This window comes from Empidonax traillii, unplaced genomic scaffold (genome assembly GCF_003031625.1).
Source record: "Empidonax traillii isolate 1590-97213 ecotype Southwest subspecies unplaced genomic scaffold, ASM303162v1 scaffold283:size781446, whole genome shotgun sequence".
Lineage (NCBI taxonomy): Eukaryota > Metazoa > Chordata > Aves > Passeriformes > Tyrannidae > Empidonax > Empidonax traillii.
The window spans coordinates 37,515-64,153 of NW_020955476.1; the positions used below are offsets into that span (position 1 = coordinate 37,515).

A 26,639-nucleotide genomic window follows, 5' to 3' on the forward strand; every position below is an offset into this window, starting at 1 on the left:
GAATTTGGGTTTCTGGAAACATTTCAGAAGATGAAAGTCTCAATTTTCAGATAATCTAAATGGAAATATAAAGCCAGTATTTTCAGTCAGGCAGCAAAAATGATCACCTGCTTAGGAACACGCAGCTGCAAAAGACTTAGCCAGTGAGGTGAAAAGCAGTCGAGATCTTAGCTCTTGACTTTATGCCTTCAATCATAATTTTCTAAAACATTTTAAAAAAAACTGAATGGTCAGCAAAGTTGACTGGAACAGGCAGTCTCACAAAGCCGTCATTCCTATATGGCTCCTCAAGTGGCTGAGTGTGAATTTACTTCAGTCAAGGTGCCAGTCATGTAATACATTCTGCTGTTCATTGGGACCTCTCTGCCACAAAAGCAGTGCTCATTTGGTCTGGCAAAGCCAATCAGAGCACCACTGAGACACCAAGACACCATGTCAAGACCGCTCAGTGGGGTCTGGTTAAAGAGAAAGAACACAGGAACCATGGTAAAACTGAACAGAGCAGGTCTGCTCCAGAGTGTTTCTGCTGATGTTGTGCTGTTCACATGGGGTTGTGGGAAGGCTGGGGTCAAAACCGAGCTTTCTTAGTGACTCAGTAGGTTGACTTGCTCTAGGATTCACTTCCTGTTCAGTGTAAGAATACTTAGATACCCCTAGGAATGCAGCAGGAAAGGGAGAAACCACTGTAAGACTCACAGCACTTGAGCATAAATTGCTCAAGAGGGCTAGGTTTGAATTTCAAGTGCAAAGAGAACGTTGGCTTCAGCCACAGCTCCAGGACAGGTCAGCACACCCAAGGATTTTCAGACAAAAGCTGTGCACACACTGACAAAATCCAAATCGAGAACATCACCCAAGTACAAGCAACTATCCAATTTACCTCCTCAGGGAGCACAGTCTTTAAAGTACTACCTTCAGGAGTTTTAGCTGTGACCAGGTTAACTTTGGAGCCATCAAGGAGTGATAACTTGAGTTAGCTGCACAGTACTCGATTTAATTCAGAATGTGTCTGTCAGGACTCACTTTTAAGACTTATTTCAAGAGAAACACTGTGACACACCTTCATCCAAGAAGAACTGGAGATGAGCACAAATTACGGGAGCAACTGTATCTGGCAAACTCAAGTCACAGGTTTTTATCAACCAGCAACTTGTCTTAAAAATTAGCAAAACATGACTGTTATTACCATTCACATCTAACCTGATGTAAGCACAAAGAGTCCAAACAGGTGGAGCCCATTCTGTCCAGATAAGTGCAGAAACTGAAAAGTACATGTGAACTAAAAATCCCAGGAAAGTTAACTATGTACTCTGAGAGAGCCATTCTGAGCATTCAGAAATCACTTAATAAACATTGTTTAGATTAATGCTTTTAATTTCATTGTAAGTATATAATATATATATATATAATATGTATATAAAGAAAACTGAATCATCTCTGAAAATTACAGAGATGCAAAACTCTCTATATTTTCGGTATACATGTCTCAATACATCCTCAAGGCTTTGAGAATATCTGAGAACTCTGACCACTAGCAGTGCTGTTGCTAACAAGAAGTTTTCTGAGAAATGAAAAGGCTATTTTCATACATTCTAAAAGGAGCAGAAAGATTGATGCTTTGAGGTCAACCTCTACAAAGCTAAACAAAACATCCCAGACTTCAAAGCTTTTAGTTTGCTGCTATGAAAACAGAAAGCAGCATCCAAAAGTGACAGGTACTGTAATATTTACAAGCCTTTGCCAGACCAAAAGTTCCTTAGTTGGATGAATTTAAGGAATAAGATTTAGATTACAGATACTTGGGAACAACTTTGACTTGGCAGCTCTCCCACCCACATGCTTAAGGCTCACAAATAACTTTGCTTTCAGAGTGCAAATGCAGAGGGACTATGGTTCCATCTCACTTCCCTCCGTTTCTCTCCCATGCAAACAGGAACAGGAGACAGGGAGGATTCAGTTTTCCTGCTGATTACATGACACTTGCATGGGGAGATGAAGGAAGGGTAAAACAGTAATTCCTTTGACATTGTGCTTAGAAAAGACCATCTGGATCAACAAAAAGTAGCAGAGAAGACTCTTAGCATCTGAAAGTGCTCCCGCTGACATTGCACAGCATTGGCATTTTCTCCACCAAGAAGGCAATTCTAGCCCACTGAAACCTCTAAAACAGACCATTAATTCACAGCCAGACCTGAGGACAAACAAACCCTTGCTCAACACAAGATTTCAGTACAGCCTACAGCTAGAAAACTGCCACTCTGAGTTCAACTGCACACACTGAAATTCTGAAGATAGCTGTAGATTTAAAAAAAAGAGTCCTCCAAGTGCTAGCAATCATCCTCTCCTCCTTCCCAGGGTGGCAAACACATGCTAAAGCTTTCTCTCATCACCAAGCTCCTGCTATCAGACTGACAGCAGTCTCTGCACACCTTCTCTGCACTGAGGTCCAGGACAGACCTTATTCAATGGCTGAGGGTCAATTCAGTACTGATTTACATCCGCATGGAACTACACCATATGATCCACGTGGTGCAAATGAACACCCAGTGGTACACCAAACCCTCCCCTCTCCTTCTGCCAAGGTAAATTCCTTTAGTGTGAACTTACTGAGCTGTGGTCAGGTGCTGGACCCTTGGCACTGTCACTGCTTCTTCACAAACTAGCTGTGACAAGACACCATGGAAAATCATTGCCAAAAAGAACAACAGTAAATATATACAAACAAATAACAGTCTAAAGGTGAGAAGGTGACATGATTCTGACTCCACCTAATTGTTGATGCTACAGACTAATCCTCCAGTCTAAACCCAAGCAATATTCTCATTTGCACCTGAGAGCCCTACTGTGGACGAAGCACTTTCATAAGAGCAGTCTGAGAACTACTATAGCATGAGGCGACAGCCATGCCACACCTCCCATGGAGCTGCACTGGCCATGTACTGCTAGCAGAAGTGACTCTGTATGTGTCAGAACAAACACCTGATACAATGCAGAACCTATGCAAGGAGCTGATGCTGTTGCTCTTCTACCACCAACACTCAGTTCTGTGTTGAGCACTGAGATACTGCTGACTGGAAGACTCTTCTTCGAAAACAGCAAGTTTGGAAAGGACTCTGCCTCATCTTCCATCCTTGGCTATGTACAAGTGGCCTTAAATCCTAAAGGATTATTACAAATGCAATTTCTATGCTTTTCACATTGGATCTGAAATTAAAACTCAGGCACTTCCTCCCCCCTTTTGGGTGCATACACTGTATCACACATAAAAAGATAACCCCAATTATTACCCCTATTGTCATGCAGCCTATGCTGAACTGAAGATATCAGCAGGAAAAATCTGTTTGTAAGTTAAAGGACTGCTGTAAATTAAGAGGGTGTACACTGCTATAGTGCACACTTAGAGAATGGTATTTCTTTCTTTTCTAACTGCCTGGTTGTCTCTGAGAGTCCTGCATTTGAAATATGGCCAGGACTCCAGGTGGACCTTGTCAGGTCCAGAACTGCCAACCTAACAGCAACAAGAAAAGATTCTTCAGATCAGGAGAGGGTCCAGCTCTCATTTCAGACAACTACCAAGAGTATCTGTAGCACTTTTGTTGTTAGAAACAACATACTGTAATTAAATTTAAAAGTCAAAATTCTGTCACTCTGTTCCTCCCCCGTCCTTGTCCTCATTTTTATTGTATGCCTTGGCACAAACTTTGTGGTGTCTGCTTTCCATATTTTCCTTCAAATATGCTCCCTTTTCTTCAAGATTATCTGATCTCACAGGGAGCTCTCTCACTCCTCTTTCTTACTTCCTGTATTTTTTCTCACCCCCATCCTCATTTCTCACCTATGCCATTCTTTTTTTCAACTGTTATTTCTGTTCTTTCACTGCTACCTACACTTTATCCCTCCCTCATCCTTGAATGGAGATCATGGCTGGGATCACGTTCTTTGCAAAGGCAGTTTGCAGTGGGACCCCTGAAGACAGCAAGGCAGCACTAACAGGTCACAGGTGACTTGGCAGCAGTCACAGCACCAGGGCAGTCAGCTCTGGCATGTCCTGCTGTGGGGTGAGCTTTGTCAGAGCACTGTTCCATTCCCACACAGCAACAACACTATTAAGAAGGCGGAAGATTTGACTGATGAAGGCCAGTTTACAGGAGGAGTAACACAGCTAACCAACAACAGAGAGGTAAAAGAGCACTCAAACCAGGGAGTCAGTGCCAGGGCCAGGTGAAGTTCAACAATAGTGACAGGAGTAAAGGGATGTAAAGATGGGTAAGATGCAGACCAAAAACCAGCTTGGAAAAGAGAGTTTTCTGGCAATGAGAATTGGTGTAAATCTTTATACTGCAGACTTGCTTTAGTAAGAGATGCTGAGCAGTGCTTCTCTACTCAAGGCCTGTGCACCACTGGTGGCCTGCAGACACTGGTGACTGCCAAACAGTCACAGGATATCCAAACCCCCAAAGGAAGAAGGCACAAGAAACCAAACACTCAACACACACTCCAGTTTGGCAGGCAGGCAAAACAGATAGGAAAAAATAAGAGTAATACATGGCTGATCCCAGTTAAACCAAATCTTGATACTAAAAATGGAAGGGTTGTACAAGACAGTCCCTGGATGGTTTTTGATGAGGGTAGATAGTCCTTGTACTGTTGAAGTTTGAGAAGTACTGACACAGAGGGTAGCTGTGGATGACCATGGGGAAAAAAATAAACCATAAGAACAGAAGAACCATAAGATAGTCTCTTATTCAGATTTCTTTGGTCCTTATGATTTTGAACCAGTAAGAAAACAAACAATAGACTGCAAATCGAATGTTTTGCATTCATAGATCAACAAACTGTATTTCCTTCTCTTCAGAAAAGAAGTTTAAAGAGAATTCATGGCCATCTGTGAGATTAGCTCAAAACCTGTGGCGAGGAAAAAAAAAACAAACTGCAAGGAGGCCACTGCCAATTTAACTTCAGATTTACAGTCTCAACATGTCTCCCTACCTCATAATTCACCATCCTTCATTACCTAACCTAGGGATTAGGAAGTACAGTAGAGAGGCTGAAAAATGAATATTTATTCCCAGCACCACAAACCTCTCACCATGAGACCATGACACAGTCACCAAACACATTCTGTGTCTGAGCAACCATTTGTGAAGTGGAGAGAAGGCTTCAGCTTCTCTTGGTGAGGCAGGGCTTTATGGAGCTGGTTTAAGGAGTTTCTGTAAAAGACTTTTTGATGCTACTGGTGTCATTACAATAGCTAAACAAACTACCTGTTTGAAGCTTCAGTCTGAGTATCAGCAACCAAAATCCTGAGAGTGCTACTGGAAAAACATAAACACATATTCTTTAGTGTTTAAAGAATATCCCATCTTTTGACCAGGCTCAGTACTGTGTCGTTAACAGTATCTTCTTCTCTGTTTACACACAGAAGGTAACAGGAGGACCAAAAGATGGACATGCTGAGGACAAGGAAAGGTAAAAGAAGTTAGTTAGTACAGCAAATTTGTGAAAGAGGAAGATGCAGTTTGTCAAAGGAGCACAAAAGAAGGCCTGAAGTCCCCCAGGTGTGCAACAGACTTGGCACACCTAGATCCCCTAATTCTGTTTAGCAATTCCAAATGGAGCACAGCTTGTGCCTGGAAAGGTTGCCAGGGTTATTTCTGAAGAAACTGGGTACACGACCTCCACATCACACAATGTGTTATGCAGAGAAATCACAAAGATGCTTCTGAAAAGTGCTTGTCTCTGGTGTAAACACCCTTAGGCAGAAAAACATCCATGTCAAAATCAGGACTGGCTCAGGCCACTTATCTTCCAACTGTTCACAGAGCAAATGTTAAGCCTTAAACTATCAGAAAGATTTACAGCAGACCATAACAAATTCTAAACTTCCTACTTTGTTGAGAAAAGCCACTCTTTAATAGAATAGTTGGCTCTGTGATTTGAAAACATTTAAGACTCTTTAAAAATAAATATATTTTCAGTAAACTCTGCTTCCACCAGCTTGCACTGCGGCACTCTGTTCCTGTGGGGATAGAAAGGATACACAGCCAGGGCGATGTCTTTTTCTCCTAATATAATAAGGGGAGGAAATCTTAACTTCCATCTCACCTCTGCCTTCTAAGTTCATTTTCAACCAAAAAATCCAACCAACCACACAGAGAAGTTGGCAGGGTTTTTTTTAAGCATGCAGCTGAACCTTATCTCAAAAGTATCTTAAACCACTACAGATTTTTGCCCTTTGGCATCCCTTTAATGACTGTAAACTTATAGCTTTGGACTGTCACTTCTGCTAAGGTCAAAACTTTGTATGTCCAAGAGTCAGTCAAGCTAAGCCAACCCCAACTTCACAGCAGTCCAGCACCTATGAAATGTAAGAAACCCTTCTTCACTCCTTTCTGTAGCAGGTAATTTTGCAGTTGAAGCTTCATAAACCAAAAAACTTAATTCATAAACTCCACAATTTCAGCAGGTTTATTTCAGCACTTCTGAGCTGTATTAAAAATACTCTCAAGTTGTTTTCCCCTCCCCTCAGAAATGTGTGTGCATGAGGAATATTGACAGAAGAGATTTAATTCAAACATACATTGATCTGTACTCACCACTGAAGAATCACTGCAATCTGAGTATCTGTACCCTTGCATCTTACTCTTAAGTATGCGGGGGAAAAATTCCAGCTCTCATGATAAAGCAGCTGTATCTTGGGAGCAGCACATTTGGCAGCACATTCCAAAGACACAAGAGGGCAGAGTAGACTCAGCTTTAAGGGCACAATTTCAAGCTTACTCTAGCATGACATACAAGGACTGTGCACCAAATATCTATCTATGTTAAATGGAACATCTGCCAAGCAACAGTCTTGCTTTTTAATAAAGTAGTAATTTTGAAGCATTTGTGCAGTGAGTGAGTGAGAAGGTCTCACAATTGAATATATATAAAAATTTTTTCAAAAAAATTCCCAATCACTTGGCACTTCCATGCAATTTAGGAGTGCTAATTATGGTTTTTGAACATGATGACATCAAATTAAATTGAACAGAAAGTATAAATTATAAAGAAAAAATAAAGGCAAAAGTCATAGTAAAGCCAACCTGATGGAGATTTTTCCCTCAAATGAACTCTTCTTCAGAGACAACCTGAAGAAGTTTCACAAAACTACAGTCGGCATAGGATCCTCCTGCACCTTTTGGATCTAGACTTTCATCTTACACCCACGTTCTTTAGTGAGCAGAATGCTACTTTCTGAAGGGAATTCACCTCATCTCTTGGATGCTCGGGCTGAAAGAAGCAAGTTTTGCAAACAAGCATTCTGCTTACTTGTGGTGATGGAGGCTCACAAGTACCCTTTCAGGAGAGGAGCACAGCTACAGACCTGCCTTCAGTTAACACAGATCTGTGGTGGAACACGGTCATTGACAGAGCTGATGATACAGCAATGCAACAAGTCAAGAGGTGACAAATTATCTCATTCAGGAGACAGAGTAAAGGCTGAGATTTGTGTGTTCATCCTCAAATTGCCTCATTTTTGAGCAGGTAAGGGCAGCTACCCACCACCTTGCTAATGCAATGGACAGGAAGCTTTGCAGCCAAAGTTAAGAAACCAAGCACACCTCAACACAGAAAAAGGAGGCAAATGGACCAGCTTTCCAGGAGAAGAAAATAAACCTTCTGGTGCTTTTTAGACTCTGTGTAGAGAAGGTTAGGCAAAACTATCTTATAAGTAATGATGAAGGGTGGAGAAAACCTGCTAGAACAGCTTTTGTTGAAACAGTAACATTTATTCCTTAGAACATTGAAGCTGTACCAAAACTTGGGAACTCATTTTACGGCAGGACTGTTTCCGACGTTACAGGAAGAAAGCAAGCAATTTTCCTCATCAAGGAAAAACATGAAAGGGATTGTTTGGCAAACTCAAAGAAGCCTTTTCTGCATTTTTACCCCAATAATGTTCCGCTCAGAACCCTGGCATTGAAAGTATTGATATCTGTGAAACCCCAAAGGCATTTCCAGAAGAGAGACAATGAAAAATCTACTCTGCATGTCTGCTCTATATTAAAAAGCAAATGTCAGAGTCAGTGCGAATACCTGAACCCTGTTAAAACCAACTGAACTGTCTAAACAGTAATTTGTATACGCTGTTTCAAATGCTTACCTATTATGTTGAGTATAGGGATTATAGTTGGCATTGCCATTCTCAAGTGACAGAAGTCCCCAGTTTTGGTACTCTTACCAACATGGACAACCCTATTACGTAGAATGATAAATGAGTCTCAGAACCAAGAGCCAGTGTCCAAATATGACTCCTTCCTGTGTAATACAAAAGGTATATAATGGTCCAGATGCAGCATTTCTCATGCTTTCTCTCCCACATACTGAGCTAAGAAACTACTTAGACTAGTACAAAACAATTTCCAAGCTGTAATTCCACTTGCAAACTACACACGTCCAAGACAGGAGCTGGTGGGATGTCGGTTTGCATCCCCCTGGTCTAAATGAAAGGTAAGAAGAGAGAGTGGTGTGCACTTCCCTGTATACACACACAGAGCTTGAAAATGGCCAGGGATCACCGGATTTGGAGCAAATATGTTGCTGTACACTATGTTTGGAGCTTGAACAAGATACGAGCACCAGGGCCCTCGTACTTAAACAGATATGTAGCACCAAAGTTCCTCACAACCACCAGAGGCACATGAGAAACTGAAAGCAGTTTGTTCCATATAGTGGGATGCTAATCATTCCCAGGAATCTAAGGTAAGCTGTGGAGGCCCTTACTGAACTCCTTACTGAATTTATTTGCACGTAATTCTTAAATCAGTTACTTCCTCTCAGTTGAAGAATCAGTCTTTCCTTCTACTATACAGAGGACATTGTCTAACAAAATAGAAAACCACCAGAGAGTATATTCGTGGCAAGGGGCATGATGACAGACATGACACAGGCAGCGTTTTCTTGTCCATGACAGAGTTCATTTGAAGATATTACAGTACCCAGAAGAGTAGAGCCCAGTGAAGCTCTTTATATCTCTAATCTAAGAGGGTTGATGGCCCTTAACCAGATCAGTTTAATGAGCTTTTGAAAGCTAAATCCTGGGAGAGACTGCACGATGCATGTCCCATGCTTTCAGTAAATACCAATTCCAATCTATACATGCTGGGTCAGAGGCAAAGCAGCAGCCCACAAGGAGTGCAAAATAGTGACAAAACTCCCTCTGAGGTAGAGAGGTATCCCAGGGACACACTGGAGGTGCCTCTGACTGTATCAGCTGTGTCTAGATCAAGCCTCCATAGTACAGTAGGACTCCTGTAGCACATGTGTCCAGCTCGAGCCAGGGAGGAATATGGCTTTTGGCTCCTGTTCCAAACCATACCAGCAATAATAGAGGAAATGTGAATAACTACCTGCCTTTTACGACTTTACCAACTCACGTGTATGTGGACAGAAAGTGAAGTGCAAGAGTTTACATGAAGATCTATAAAACACAGCAAGATCTTGGGATAACACTGAATAATAGGAGAGGCACATCGCTGCCACTGCACAGCTGAGCAGGGCTGATAGCAAACCCTATGGCTGGGCATCTCCCATCGGCTATGTTGGGGGGCCACCTCCATGCTGTGAGGTCAAAAGGATGTGCCAGAGATTTGCCTAACACTGTCTTTGCACAGGTTAGCAAACTTCTCTAACACATGTGGGACTTTTGCCTTCTATACTGCTCACCATTCAGAGCTTGCACTTTGTGTTATGGAAGGAACAAACTCAAACGAACAGGCTTTTTTATTCAGAAACATTTTGTATTTTCAAATTACAATCTTATAGAAGGCTTGCAGACAATCTTGAAGCACTTAGAAAAAATGTAACTGAAACACTGGTTCTGGTCTTGAAGGATTCTGCTCTGTACTTGTCTGAATGCCTTAACTGGAGTAGGGTGCACCAACCAAGGCTGCTGCCCAACACAAGGACTGGTACAATTTGATAATTTTTCCAAAGTGAGGTGGATTGGGCACACTCCAAAAGCAATGAGAAGAAATAACTTCTGAGACAAACAAGCTATGTGTATTTTAAACACCAGAAAGAAAAAGAGCAAAGACCTATCTACGTGGGAAAGCTTTGTTGGTGTATGTTTTTCTGTTCTAATTATGTTAGTATAACTACAGCAAAGGAATGCACACACACCACTTTGTTTAAATTGGATTGGTTTCTGTTGTTAAAAAGTCTTTAGACAGCCCTGTACATCTCTTTTCCTAAACAACTGCAAAGCACTCTGGGTAGATATTCCATGGAACAGCATTCCCACACTGGAACCCAATACTCATCAAAACTGTGCAATACCTGTGAGAAAATACTGGGAGGCAAGGACCTTAGCCCCTACCTTACCAACTACCATAAAACTGTGTTGGTTTAGGAAGCTATTGGTTTAGGACACTACTTCCATGCTGCTGACAGGCTGCAAGGAGGAAATCTTGTGCCCCAGGATTCTGTCTGGCATCATGAAGAAAAGGTAGTGCCTACTGAATTGGAAGAGGCATGTGTCCCAAGTCGTTATTTCTGTGGATGTCATCTGCTAAGATGCCAGACTTCTAGCAGTATCCAGGACAAAGTGGTTTCTATTTCTTTCTTCTCTGGCACTGTGAGACTGGGTCTTTGGCCACATCTTTGGTGCAAGGAATGCCCTGTCCCTGGTTTGACACTGGGCATGCCAAGCAGCTAGCAGCAGCCACTTATTCCATGAAAACCTCAATGCTTCAAAGCAGCAAGTCCAGCACTTGATCTCCTCCAATAACACTTGCACAGGCAGGAGACGGCAATAAAGAGGCAGAGGGAGGAAGGACAACTCCACCAGAGAGGAGTCCCTGAGTGATGTGCCAGCACACATGGCAGCACCAGAAGCCAGGCACCCTGCGACAGCAGCCTCCTGAGTCTGGCTTTGAGCCCCAAGAAGCCATGTGCCAATGGATAATTGTGACAGACAGGGGAATTCATCTCACCTAACTCCAGCCAACTTGTTTCTGCAAGCTGTCTGTGTACCAGTGAAGCCAGTGGAAATGGGCACATTTGGACAGTGATTTACCTTATACATTCAGCCGTTTAAAATTAATCACCTCTGGACATATCTCTACCCTCTGTTAGTAAAGTCCTAGTACTGTATACACATGTAAATTTTAGCTAGTGTGAGGTCCTTTGCTGCCAGACAATTACCTTCAAGAGAACTGTTGCTGCAAAATAATCTTCCTGTTTTCCTGAAATGTGCATTCCTGTCTTGCAGGGAACAGTGCTGACCTGTTTAGTTTGAAAACACAAATACCTATCATTTTCTGACCTCAGTTACTACACTGACTCCTAATTCATGAACCCAAGCAAGACAGCAAGGGTGGAGGAGATGTCCACATGCAGAAACACCTGGCAGAGAAGCCCAGGAGGACAGAGAACTTGTGGCTGATTTCACAGAAGCACAGAATGGTTTGGGTTGGAAGGGACCTTAAAGATCATCTTGTTCCAACGCCTCTGCCATGGGCAGGGACACCTTCCACTACATCAGGTTGTTCAGAGCCTCATCCAACCTGGCCTTGAACACTTCCAGTGATGGGGCATACACAACTTCCCTGGGCAACCTGTTCCACTGCCTCACCTGACAGTGACTCAGAGATGAATCCTCTGGAAGATGTCTTGAGCCACACAGACATATCCATTTAGAAAACACTACCATACTTTGTGGCACAGTATCTGGCCAGTGAAGAGGAAAGTTCCCCTTTTGTTCAGTGTCAATTCCCAGTATCCAACAGATCCTTTCCGAAAGGAAAAATAACATCCTGTGTCTTCAGAAAACACACTTCTTTAAGAAATAAATAGTTGCAAAAACTTGAGAGTACTTGATGGGCACTTGCTGACTGTTTTTAACCCACTTTTTGGTGTGCGACAGTGCTGCAAAGATATGTCAAAATCCTATGCCCTACAATATGATATGTCCCACACAAAAGAATTTAAATGCTACTAAGAGGGTAAGGAAAATCACGGGCTAAACTCTATTCCTAATTATGTTGTAATCAGAGAAGTATTAAAAACTACCCAGTCAGAAGAATGCTGGATTCATACCATACCAGTTGCAGGAACTGAACTCTGCTCTGTAGGTGGATTAGAACATTATGGAAAGAGCCAAACTCTTGGCTGATTTTCAAGAAGAGAAACATTGCTAAGCTCAACAAGCTAGACAGCTCTCAGCATGACCCATCATGGTTTGTATAAAACATCTTTGATTTAGTAGACATGCTATTTCCTTTTCGTCTGATCTATTTAATGACCTTTTTCCAAACTTCGGGAATCTGGATACTCATTTTCTTTTTGACAGACTGAAAATGCTGTAACAAAGTCAGGGCAACAGAAGACATTCAGAGACATAGTATTTTCAAAATGAGGAACATATCTGCAGGTCTGGGAAAGTGAAATACTTCAAGGGCAATTAGTAGTGACATGCAGCCACATCTTTCAGTCAAAACTTTACTAATCTGCTTCCTAGTAGATGAAAAGAATTAGCTTGTATTTGCAAAGATTAAAAAAACCCCTAAAACACAGAGTATATGTTAAGATTAGACTTTTCAAATAGATAAATGCAGATGAAAGAATGCTCATAGAAGATCCAGGTTGCTATCACTGATGTACATTTAATTTATATGAACCTCTTCAAATGTACAAAGTTTCACATGCAAAGATTCTTCCAGCATCCCCAGGCTATCCAATGAGGGTTTCATTTTACTGCCAAGGAAGCTGAAACAGACCCTCAGTGAACTGATCAAAGCAACAGTGGATTTCAGTGGCAGACTCTCGCTCAGGATATAACAGCAAATCTCCCATGCTCTCCTAAAGCACTTCTCATTTGGAGATCTTTCCCATTTCACAAAGGCAGCACTTGCCACCAACCCATTTTACAGCAGGGCAAATGAGAGACAAAACCCCAGAAGGACTTATCAAGGGACAGACTGTGGACAGGGGTGGAAAACCTCATCTTCTCTGCCTGACTTCATCCGAACCAAGAACTTCACCAGTTCCAGGGTTTGTCCCGAGTCACCAGCCATGTGCAACGCCACAGCGTAACAGTATTGGTTGAGGCATTTAAATTCAGATAAAGGAAACACAGATACAAAAATATTGAAGTAAAAAAGTGCAGTGGAAAAGTTTATAGGAGCTATGAACAGCACATGGAGTATAAGCACTTTAGCTTATTTCAAGAATGTAGGATATGATCCTAAATAATGTTAGGATTTGCAAAGATACATAACACAGATACATAACACAGCTGAAGCCTTATATGAGATTTCCTCTCATGTCTGGAAGCTCAAATCCCTGTCCATTTGTTTGGTTTCGACTTTGTGTTCTTGCACTGCTGTGATTATTAGTGATTGTTTTCTTCATCTTTGTGCCCAGGGATGATTTCATGTGAGTGCAAGCTGTGCTACCAGCACTGCGTAGGTATCCAAATGTGCTCATTTCTGTAGAGCCTCTCAAACATGAGGATCTGCATGTTAGCACTCAAAGCACTCCAGAAACAAGCAGGAGTTTTGTGTTGTACAAACATATCAGTTCTCTGAGGTGGGGAGGCTGCTCTTCCCGACTTGAACTCAAATTTGGGGAAGATTAGATTATGCAAACTAAAAAGAGGACTTCTGAGACCATGAATGTGTCCTGACAAGAACATTTTAGCTTTCCTTCCTCTTCCCTGAAGCCAGCACTGGTGCCATTTGTTAGCAGAAACTTGAGTGTCACATATTAATCAGCAAAGCAGAGCATATACATCTTTTCTGGGTGATTTATTCACATTACCAGAGAAAAGGGCAACAGAACACATTAGGCCACTGCAGAGAAGGTGCTATAAAACTCAACACTTCTGCTAAAAAGCAGGAATGATGTACCTTTGGTCTCACAGGGAACAGCCTTCAAAACCTGACAGCTTCTCTCTGAGATGCATGTGGAGGAGGATGTTATTTCTCAGAGCTGCTGAATTCAGCTCAGGAAGAAGGGGAAAGCACTCAGGAAGGAATGCTGTGTTTTGCCAAACAAGGACATGTTAGCACCCTACCAGGACACCAACTCAGGCAGTACCAGCATTTGTTTTGTTCCAGTAAGTCTGACTATTAGTCACATCTATGCACTGTCTGCAGCAGCCAAATGCTGTAGTTAGACATATGAGACTTGTACAGGCAATTCCAGAAACACATTCATCCTGTGCCAAAATACAACACACTGCCAGTTACAGAAGGGGATTCTCACTCCAAGAGCAAGGGTGATATTTTGTCTCCAATAACATACCAGGTGTCAGAGGCAACATAGGACCTGACATCAGTTAGGAATGTACCATGGCTCAGTTTGACAATGTGCTTGTCCTTGGGAAACCCTTAGTTTTAGCAGAACAAGAGGAGGAAATGCCCTGAGGACTCCTTGCAATGTCTCTACAGGAAGTGACATTGCAAGTATCAATTACACTGTTGAACTGAGAAAGTGGGGAAAAAAATAATCTGTGTTCAGAACTAGAAAATCACAGCAGGTGTCAATATTTTCCAGTCTTCAGGCATGTAACATCAACATTTCAAGCCTCTCCGTCAAGTGTTTAATTCCAGTCTCCTTAGGTTCCTTAGGAATTGTCTGCACAGTGTAGAGCAGAGTACAAAAGCAGGAAACCATTGGGAGATTCGGTGCTTTACTAAAAGGGGAAGCAGAGAACATGCCAAGTTTCTTGTGAAATAAGGCTGATCGTGCATTGAGTAACGCTGTAAAAGGGACGGCTGTGATCCTGACAGTGGTTAGGCTATCACTGCTTTGGAAAGTCACAACCAAGATGACAGGGTAACAGCAAAGAGCATGTGGCAGTAAGCCAGCCCCACTCATGCAAAAACCTGTCACTACTGCTACTTCATTTTGCAGACCACTTTCATACAAATTCAAAGAGCAGGGAGGCATCCTGTCTACTTTGTTCACCTGAGAACAACAGTTCGGGCTTCCAGATAGGAACAGGCAGTTTTGAACAGCGGGAACAAAGGCTAAGAGAACTCATATGCTGCTGAGCTCATACCCCTGCTGCTCCTTCTTTATAAATGAGAGGTCTAGGACATGATTTTGGTTCAGAGCACTTAATACAGTCATTAGGGACTTTAGGGGCTGCACCAACAAAATGCACCCTTGCAGAACTAAACTCCTTTATTTCCTTCTGATAGCCCTGTTTGGAGCTCAAGGACACAGGCTTTACACTCCAACAGACTCATGGAAGGTATCAGTTCCAAGACTCACTAATGAGGAAACCACAAAACCAGAAATGTCCCTTCTTTTCCAACAAGCCCTCGTCACTCACCTGCATTTTTCTAGGGTGAGGCTGGGGAACAAGGCAAGCACCCACCCACAGTCCAGGAGTGGACAGGATGCTTGTGACATTCACACTTACTTCAGTCATAAGCTAGCCATGACATACAGCAATTGTCATGTGGATGTGCCACTGTAACCAATGTAACCACCTCGCTGGAGGAGCTGGAGGCTTGATCCTCCCACAGAGGCAGGACCAAATCCTACTGTAAAGGAAAGCAGAGATAAGCCTCCTTCCTCGGTGGATGCAACCTCATGGCCATGGAAGGCAAACAAAGTGAGAACCTGAGCAGGATGGCACTGCCACAGCCTCTGCTGGCTAGAACAGAGCAGAAGACATGTCTGAGCCAGACACTCTCAGGGCACAGAGTTGATATCTTGGCATGTTCTGAAACTGTAACTCTTCTACGCAATGTGCTTTATTCAGTTCATATTCTTTCCCATGACACTGAGGTAGATGCTTATTTGAATTTGCTTTTAAACCTGCAGGATGACCCCTGCCCTGTACACCATGAAACAGTAATTATGTTCATTTTATCAATAGTTACTGGTCTGTGATCGAAATAAATACCTTGTCCTCAATGCCTGTTTCTTAAGTCTCCCCAAGTAAGAGAATATTCTATACATATATCCCTGTCAATGAGCCAATACATTCGTGGGTTTTACCCTAATATTGGTGTACTTTTATAGCTCTTCCCCCCTAAATATTCTGCAAACCTATCTCAGACAAGAAGAAATTATTTTCTGTATGAAAGGCAAACAGCAGGATAGATGTTCATGTAGCACAGTGAAAAATGAAGCACTGCAAACAAATCATTGCCAACTGGCAAATTAGCAGTTCTTCACTAGCAAGAGTTTGAGAGTTCGTTATGATTGAAGTTACCAACCCTTCCTCTCCCCTTTCTGTTTATCCTACTAAGCAGGAAATCCCAGACAAGTCTCAGAGACCACATTTAATAATGTATCTTTCTAAGAACCAACTTCAGATTTTTTTAAGGATTTTCATTTATTACAATTCATTATCACTTCCGCACATTCCTGTGCTCATTTTACTTGAGCTTCTCTCAAAAAATACCCAAGGATTTTAATTTCATTTTATTTTTAACCTTTGCATCCCATTTCAAAAGCCCTTATATTCTGCAGCGTAAGACTAGTCATTATGTTCTGCCTCAGAGCTGCCAAAACCCAGGGTTAAACTGCAGTCAGCCAAATTTCAGACTACTTCTTCAGGAGAACACAGGAGTGGTTCAAAAGCTGCTCCTCAGCCCAAGATGGGGTCCTCACAGGCAACATCCCACCTCAGCCAGCAGATATAACCTGCAGGCACCGGTACGAACATTATAAAAATAACCTTACGTGCATTTCATTCCAGCTGCTCATCAGAGAAGCCTAGAAAGATGTCAGGTGGCTTGTTATTTCAAAATTGATCTAACTGCAATATGATCAATAGGAGGAACAAGAGGGGACAGGACTTAAACACACCATGTGAACCAGCTTTAGGTTTTCTAGTCTTGCTAGGAGACTAAAAGATTCATCCAATCAGGATTAGGAACATCCTTTTGTTCCCTAGGATGTGACTAATCTTTTGCATTCCAGATCTGTGAAGCCCTGTGATACTTCCAAAAAAATGTAAACTTAGATGTATATTTGTAGTTATGGGGTACACATTCACACTATTCCGTGAAAACTGTTCCTAGTATTCACTTGGTTTCTCTGTATTTTATTTTTCCTTCAGGTTCCCCACTTCCTTTTCTTTTGGTATTTGACAGGGAAATCTTCAGCATCCCTTGCTGAAGGGAACTTTTTTCCAGTATCAGGACAGTGTCTGACCGTAATAGAACACATCAGGAGAGAGAAAGGCTAGTGGCAGGTGTCCAGATAAGAGTATAAATCCACAAAAGCTTACAAGGACATTGTCCCTGTCACAGCCTCTTGTAGCAGCCTTTTAGGCACTTCTTCAGGAAAGTAAAGGGTTTATCTGCTCTCAACAAGTTTTTCTGCCATCAATATAATTGCTTTTTTGAACACACAGAAATTAGCATTCACAGTGTTCTGTGGCTCTGAATTTCCCTCTTTAGCTATGCAGTATAGAATAGGGGAAATATTGGGGATTTTTTTAAGCTTACCACCTCCTACTTTCATATTTACCAGAAGAAACAACACATTGCTGTTCCCATTCATCATCAGCATGCTGCTCCCGATTCACACAGGCCTCCATTGTGCTCCCTGCCCTCTCAGCTGCCTCAAGAAGTTTTGAATTCTGCATTTCAGTTCGATCAAATCCTTTGCCAGTGAAGCTACTGCACTGGGGATGGAAAAGAAAGAGTTTGGCTGCTCTAATGAAGCATTTCAGTAACATAGTGCAAGTTTCTGTCAAAAAATCTTAGATTTTTGCCTGGAAAGATTTGTGCTGAGTCTTTAGTAGAGACTCTTAACAGCACAGGCAATCAGATGATCTTGCATTTAATGCACAAGATTTGGAGAAAAAACAAAAACCATAATTCTGTAAGCTTGCTTTGGGACTTGAGGCTATTTAAGTTGTATTTCAATGTACCAGGTTATTAATTAGCAGTCTTTGTGAGGTTAGAACAACCACTTCCTAAAAGAAAGAAGATATTTTGTTGGAAGAAGTTGCCGAAATGCAAGAGAATTGCTTACAGATGCAGGTCAGATTTTGAATACCGTCTCCTACACAAAGTCCCTACCTCTCATATTGATGTGTGCTAAGCCAGCAAAACTAGTTATTACAAACTTGAAACTGCTCTAAAAAGAACATGAAATAATTTAAAAATAGCTGTTTATTAACATTTTCTTAGTTCAGAAGGGAATGCATTTCAGCAGTTATAATGAAGATGATGAGCTGCGCTTATGCAGTTACAGAGCATTAAACATACTGCGTTCCTCTTGTGTGACTTACAAAACTAATCAGAGGCCATCATCAAAGAGGTATTATGTAATATCTATGCAGTTAAGTCAGGTTGTAAATCCTCCCACCCTTGTGTTCAGAAGGAGGGAGGAGATTCTTTCTCCAAAAAAACACTGCAGGTCCAGCTCAGAATTTGGCAGTACTGGTCAGACTCTGACTTTCATCCACAATCACGTCCAGATATGAATTTTTAAAGACTAGCATGCAGGTAGGTAGGGAACAACATTCAAGTGAGATGTCTGCAGGGAATCTGTTTGCTTAACAGCATCTCCACTCAAATACACCATATTTATATCCCCTGCCCCCTACAAGAAACCACTCACCTAATTTAAAATAAAAGATGCCATACTATATATGTTCTACTCATTCTCAAATTGAGAATATAGACAATAACATATATCTAGAAATAGCCTCTAACTTTAGGTTAGCTTTAAATCAAGAATCAGATTTTGTAACTGGATTAGGTTGGGGTTTTTTTTGTATTTGTTTTCTAGCAGTAGATGGGTCCGGTGTGGAGCTCAGCTCAAAGAGCTCAGAAAGCTGCTGAGATGGGTTTTGAATCCTAGAAAAACTCCACACAACATTCACTCTCCCCCTCCCAGAAGAGATGTGTTCAGCTGATTACACAGGCATCCCTAGTCTACTGCAGCGTGAAAGGAATCAGAGCTGAGTAACACCCTTCCACGGCCCATCTTCTTCCTTTAGCCTTGAAAAGATGCTGTAAATTCATAGGCTGCTCTGATTCTGAGCTAGCACATGCCTGGCAACGAGAGACACCCCATTACTGGGAAAAAGATAGAGTCTGGAAGAAATGTATGTTTCTCCTGCATGATGCAATGGTCCTGGTTAGATGCAAGCATGACACAGAAATAACCTGTCCCCTGCAAGGTGACACAGAGCACGCTCTGCACAGTGAACAGAGGGACTACTGCTGCTCTAGGCTTTGCCAGCTCCAGCCAAGCACGGTATTTCAGGGCACTGTAAGACTGAAAATCAAAGCAAACAGATGTCTCCAATCTCAGTAATAGCACTGGAACTGGTAATTACATCAGAAGCACTGGTTCTCAGGAGAGTTGTTTACGGGATGATGGTGAGAATTTGGTCAATGGGCACTTTCCCATTACGGAAAACCCTTCAGCAAGGGCGCCATCAAGGTTGGTGTTGGCAAAAGAGGCTTAGGAAGCCCTGTGACAAATGGCAGACTCATCCCAATATTAATCTTATCCAGCCATCAGCTGGAGACGTCTCAAATGGTAATTGTAATAGAAAAAATAACAAACAAATACTATTTTGGGAACAGCAGTTCTCTGATCAACTCAGTCTACCAAAGTTTAGCTGCAACCCTTCAGAGACACATCTATTAAGTTTAATTAAAACACAAATATACAGTCTGCTTTATTTGAGCTCCATTTTGGTGATATACTGCCAACCCATGGACTTTTCCTCCCCTACGTCAAACTCTGACTTTAGCATATGTAATACTTCATTTTGTGCAAACAAGTCTTCCTAAGGATAAGGATCATCACATTAAATTATCATTAATTTTAATTATCTCAACTCTGGATATGCTGCCCAGCACTAAAGACATGTTTTATTTCAAACTACAAAGCAGTGTCACTCTTCTGGGCTGTTTTTAAAAGCCATGACATTTAACACTTACGACAATCAGTATAAAGGAGAAAGCTAAATTGCACCACTGAAATGGTAAACCAAGTTCCCAGCAGTGTTAATCTTTCTCTGATCCCTTCTTCCAAGAGGCTGCTCCTTGCAATCTGATCAAACTTGAAAGCCCACAAGTACTTTTGGAGATTAGCTGGTGAAGCAGAAAAGAGAAGAGTGAGTTGGGGTGAACAGCGAGTCTAAGAAAAGTGCTTCATTGTACAAATTTCTTCAAACTCAATCCCCTGGATTCTTTTTATTAAACGATTTATATTACTTTAATGACAACCTGTACCGAATTTCCATAATCCCCCTTCTGTCAACAAAGCCCAGCACTGAGACTGACCTTAATTTAACACTAAGAAAACAGGAGATGGAGGAAGACAGCTAGCCAGGAGTCCCACCAGGTCTCTTGCACCATTTGCATCACATAAAACACTTGAGTTTTTTACTTTGCTTGAGGTAAACCGAATAGATAAGGGCTCTAGAGAGAAAAGAAGGAGACGTTACAATTTCTGAGATGCTGACTGATGAGAAGAGGAAAAAAACGCCCACTGCCTTGGGTTTTGGCCACTCTTGGAGACACTGGGCTCTGAAGCCTAAATAGTACCTCTTTTCATTGTTCTTGCTTGTCAGAAGTATTCTGCAATGGTGAGAAAAACGTCCCTGCCTGAATGACTAAAAATCAAAAGACTGGGCATTAGACCAGGCATGATAAAGTGCTACAAAAGGGCACATGCATATTGCGTAATTACTCAGATTAAAGTCTTAATCCAGATGACCTGAACACAAAAATCTGTGGCTAGGTTTGGAGCCGATCAATTCCGCAGACTCCAGCTACTTTCTGTTAAATCAGAAATTAAAACCAACCCCCAAAATTTTATTAAACACTGTCAGCCTGTCAAGGTTTGTGCTACAATACTCATGATCCTTCCATAAACCATTTCCTCATCGACAAAAGTGACAGAAAAAGTTATATGGTGCCCTGAAACTGCACAGCCTTGAGCCACGTCCCAGGCAGACAGGTGACTGCAGCAATGCGATGCGTCGCGATGGGGCATAGGGGATGGTGGGCTTGAAGACCTCACACCTGTATGGCCAGCACGTAGTGTGGATGTTGCTCAAGTGGCCAGAATTCAACAGGGCCCAGAGAAGCAGTCCCACTGTCACCAGTACACCCATCTTTACAGAGATAGCTTTGAGCAGCACAACATAAACTACATTTAGTTCCCCTTCCCCAGCCTGGTGGGAAAAGTTGCTCTTGCCAGCAGTTCAAGCTCACTGTGGAATGAACTTTTTTTAAACTGGCAAATACTGAGCAAGTCAGAAATCCCCCCCAGTGGGTGCCCTGGCACAACTAACAGGTAATAAAATGGAAAGAGAAAAATGTGCACGCATTTCCCAATGCTCAGAAGACAAGTAACACCTGTCAAGCTCCATGCCCAGATTTAACATGTGGATAAGGCATCTGCATTCACATATTGAAACATTTTATTGTTTTATTTTTCTAAGAATAAGCACTCTCCAGTGGAATTCATGCTCTAGTCTTGTACATGTGTAAAACCTAGAATTAGGTGACCTCAGGTTCTCTTGCAAATAAACTTGTTTGGTGCTTGCACCCAATGAACTAGAGCAGATGTTCTCCAATCATATTTTTCTTCTCACTAGGTGAGAAGAGAGTTGCAGTATGAGAAGAGCTGCTTCCAGTATTGATGTCCCCTGGAAGTGAAGATAAATCACAAACTGCTTCATTTGCTCTTGGTATCCTCTTTCAGCATGTTATTTAACATGGACAGAGAAAACAGATTTTTTTTTAAATCTTTTTCACTGTTTTTTCTCCTAAAAGTCTAACTGCTTCCTGTCATGCCCTGGCAGGAAGATTATGATGTTTGAATATCTGTTCTCTCACTACTTTGTAATAACTGGCATTAAACTATATCAAATAATCTGTCGAATAATTAAGCTTTAAATAGCTTTACAAAACCCCAAAACTTCTTAAATTTTAATTACTGACTGCTTTTACAATATCCCTTTCAAAAAAACAATATAAGCAATTTATTCCCACGCTTATTAATGCAACCCCACTACACTGCTTGAATTTCCTATTCCTCTCCATCTGCCTTCTCTCACTCATGTTTCCTGCCTACTTTTTAAGTGAAACAGATGAGCATCCCCCTGGAAAGGATCTCTGCTCAATCTTGCATTCATAGATCACGTAGCCAGAAAGAAAAAAAGGAAGGCAGAGAAATGACAGAACAACAAAAGGTCAGAAAACTGAAATTCTTTCGCAACATCATCCTACATCAAAAGGCAGTGAACTCACAGATCTGACCCACAAATGTTATTTAGAAGCAAAGCAGCTGGATGAAAACTGCTGGAGGTAAACCAGGATGCCCTGAGTAATTCCATTCATCTTCCACTTGCAAAACAACAAATTATCCCTACTGCATCCAGACCAGGGGTAACTCAAACCAGAGCTAGGCACAATTCTCACCTCATGTACAGAAATGAGATCTAGGACCCACAAAAAAATTACATACTATAAAAGTGGACACTGAAGTCCAGCTGCTGTTTACTACATGTTCCTTCCCACTCCAGTGTTCCTGCAAAACGAAGGCTCTGCAGGGGTCCTGGGGAGCACACAGGCTGACCTTTCCATGAACAGAAGGTGCTGGGCACCAAAAACCCTGCCACTCCTCATGGGAGACAGGTCTCTCTTCCCCAGAGCTCTCTCAGCATTCTGCCTTGCTGTTCTGTGTATAGCGATTTTCTTCACTCCCAAAGTTTATTTTAAGGTCTGAATTAGGTTCTACAGAGTTTGGCTGTTAGTAATAGGTCCAACAAACTGCAATTTTTTTTTCCAGAAACAAAATTCACAGCAGTTCCCAGTGCACTGATTTTACAATCTTATTTTTCAACTTGAAGCAGGATGTGAAGGAATAAACTCAAGAGACATGAAGGCAATCTATCAGGCTGAGGGACTGGTAAGCTGGGCACCAATGACATTCATCACTTGATAGAAGAACCTAAGGCAGAAATGGGATTCATGCGAATAGGGATTGCTAATTTCTGAGAATTAAGCCAAAACATTTTTTCCTAATTAAATCAACCCTGAGATCTCAGTAAGAATTTCTGACATATGTTTACTACTAACACTCTTTCAGAGGCCAAATGCACCACTCACTCTCATTTCAGACTTTGCTTCAGTTTGCTTAGTAAAAGCTTGCACCCTCATTGATCTTAGCATCTGTGCTTTGCTATACTAATACCTGCAAATTATATGTGATATCCTAGGAGTTACTGTTCATAACTGCCCCCTGTCCAGATAATCCCCCTTGAGCACCAACCTTTTTTCATAGAATCACAGAATCGCAGAACAGTTTGCATTGAAAGTGACCTTAAAGATCATCTAATTCCAACCCCTCTCTGATGGGTAGGGACACCTTCCGCTAGAGCAGGTTACTCAGAGCCACGTCCAGCCCAGTCTTGAACACCTCCAGGGATAGGGAGTCCACAGTCTCACTGGGAAACCTGTGCCAGTGCCTCACCAACCTCACAGTGAATTTTTTCCTAATATCTAATCTAAACCTACCTCCCTCAGCTCAAGGCCATTCCCCCTTGTCCTACCACGACATACAACATTTCAATTAAGTTTTTTTCCCTTTCATTTAAAAAATATACTTTCTCCCGGTAACTGTCAACAACCAGGATTTTCAAACTACTCAGAGTTTTAGTCTTATAGGCTCAAGCATTTCTACAAAATGGTCCTGAAATCCAAACTGTAAAGGACTGAAGCATTCCACTCTATGCTTGTACATAGCACAACGATAGAATATTAACATATTTAACTTACACCTTTCAAGGTGTGCTACTGTAAAGATATAGTACCAACCCTTCGCATTTCACAGCTGACCGAAGAATTATGGGGGGTTCTCCTTAGCCCCCTTCAGATTTGTCTAGATACCAGAAAAATTACAAGCTAGGCTATGGAATTATTGAAATGATGCTATATAAGGAGAATTTAAATAGGTCTAGGAACTCTCATTCTAATCTGTGTTTTTCTACTCAATTTTGGTTTGCTCTGAGCAAATCCCTTATGAACTGCATGTCAAGGCATTTCTATAATGTTCGAGTGAACAAGTATTTATGGCAAGATTTATATAACTCCATACATGTGGGAAGCTCAGTACAGTGTATTTTTAGCATCAGATACTGAAGGCTTCAAGATAATGACAAAACCTGGATATTTAAAGAAACCAGGTCATAGCTCAGAATTCAGCTTTCACTAAATGCTGTCTCAAAGCATTTCCTCTGTATGCAGTTAAAATTTAAAGCTATGTGGAAGGGAAGCCTTACCATCTTCCCCTAACATTGCAGGTTCATTTGTATTATGGTGGCATTGGAAGGCAAATATTTTGTGCACTGTGCAAAACACACAATAATAGATGGTGCCTCCCTCAGAGAAGTTTGAAACGAAATAGGACTGATGAAGGGATGGGGTGGGGAATGAAGAAACAAGGAGATGGAGGGATAAGTACCTACCTAGGCACCATGACAAAGTATTGAAACAGGATCAAGCCTTCCAAGTCCCAGCACAGTGGAGTTCTTCAACAGGATTAAGAACTTCAAATGTCTCTCTGTACTTTCCTGGCTTTAATGTAGCAAAGCTTTAACAGAGATAATGACAGTGCTGTTCCTACATTAAGATTATGTGCCCTATAGCCACTAAAAACACACATCAACACTTCAGTCTTGAGAAGTTGGAGTATACATGGTGTATACAGCAAAAAAAAAAAAAAAAAAAAAAAAAAAAAAAAAAAAAAAAAAAAAAAAAAAAAAAAAAAAAAAAAAAAAAAAAAAAAAAAAAAAAAAAAAAAAAAAAAAAAAAAAAAAAAAAAAAAAAAAAAGGACACAACCAGAGCACAAACCAGAAAATGTTTTCAAAAAGTCAGTCAAAGAAAAGAAGAGGAAGCCTGCTTACGCTTAGGTTTCAAAGAAAATAAAAAACTTCCCTTAAGTCTGAACAAACATTCAGTGCATGCAGATCTACCTTTACAAAAGGAAAAATGAATTTTTCTATAAGGGCTAACCAAGTAACTAAAGTCACTAAAAGAAATTCTCTTGGACAAAGTAATATAAAAACAAGACCACATGAGAGCACAGAAGGAAAGTGGATCAAAACCAGTTGCATATCGTGAAGCATATTACATTCAATGTGAAATGAATTTGTTTTATTCTTCAGATCCAGGCAGGCTTGCACTTTTACTGCAACTAAACAAACACTAGTGAGCCAATGCAATTCACTAACTTTTACGGTTAAAAATGCACCAAAAATTGAGTATATTTTCATTTAGGAGATAAAATTTGTTTACGAATTCCTTCCTAATTCTAAATCAGAAGGGGAAAAAAAGCCCTGATTATATGATTAGATAGAGAATTAGGGCACATATTTTTTCCTGAAGATAAAATTCTTGTGGTAAATCAGATATATTAATAGGTAAGATAAGACAAGTACTACCAGCTTCAGAGAAGTTTGCACATGTCTAGATGTGCTTCTCATGCAGTAAATGCCTATTATGTTTTGAACAAAGCTCTGTCTCAATAGGAGCTGGTTTTCTTGTGCCAATGTTCAGGCTCCAACAAAATGTAAAACAGCCAATGCAGACAGAAATTTGTATTGTTACAAGATGTTGCTACTTTTTGTGGGTAAACCTGTAAATCTGATAGTGAATCAATTTGGACTTAAAATTAGAAGGGCTTCTCAATTGTTTAAATATCCAGGCTCTTGAGCCACCTGCCAGCTGAATGACAGAGAGAGGGAGCAGAATGAAGCCCCCATAATCCAAGGAAGAATTGGTCAGCAACCTGCTACACTACTTAGACACACACAAGTCTATGGGGCCAGATGGAATCCACCCAAGGGTACTGAGGGAGCTGGTGGAAGAGCTCACCAAACCCCTTTCAGTCATTTATCAGCAGTCTTGGCTAAGCAGGTTCCAGTTGAATGGAGGCTGGCAAATGTGAAACCCATCTACAGGAAGGGCCAGAAGGAGGATCTGGGGAACTACAGGCCTGTCAGCCTGACCTCAGTGCCAGGGAAAATCATACAGCATATAATTTTGGACAGATGCGCTCTTTGATGGATAAGAAACTGTCTGGATAGTAGGGCCCAGACAGTGGTGGTGAATGGAGTTAAATCTAGCAGGCAACTGGACATAATTTGTGTTACCCTGTTTAATGTCTTTATCAATGATCTGGACAAGGGGATCGAGTCTACCCTTAGTAAATTCATAGACAAATCTAAGTTGGGTGTGAATGTTGATCTACTGGAAGGTAGGAAGGCTCTGCAGAGGGATCTGGATTGGCTGGATTGATGTGATGAGGCCAATGATATGAGGTTCAACAAGATCAAGTACCATGTCCTGCACATGGGTAACAACAGCCCCAGGCAGCACTACAGGCTTGGGGCAGAATGGCTGGAAAGTTGCCTGAATGAAAAAGGACCTGGGGGTGCTGGTCAACAGCAGCTGAGCATGAGCCAACAGTGTGTCCAGGTGGCCAAGGCCAATGGGATCCTGGCCAGCAGGACCGGGGCAGTGACCACGCCCCTGTGCTTGGCACTGGTGAGGCCACACCTTGAATCCAGTGTCCACTACAAGAAAGACACTGAGGTGCTGCAGAGAAGGGCAATGGAGCTGGTGAAGGTGCTGGAGCACAGATC

At 41.6% G+C, this 26,639-nt stretch overlaps 1 protein-coding gene across 3 annotated transcripts in view; it reads right to left on the bottom strand.

Moving 5' to 3' along the window:
- The window catches only part of ITPK1 (inositol-tetrakisphosphate 1-kinase), a 139,687-nt gene that overhangs the window by 18,560 nt on the left and 94,488 nt on the right, over positions 1–26,639 (bottom strand). The window lies entirely within an intron of this gene.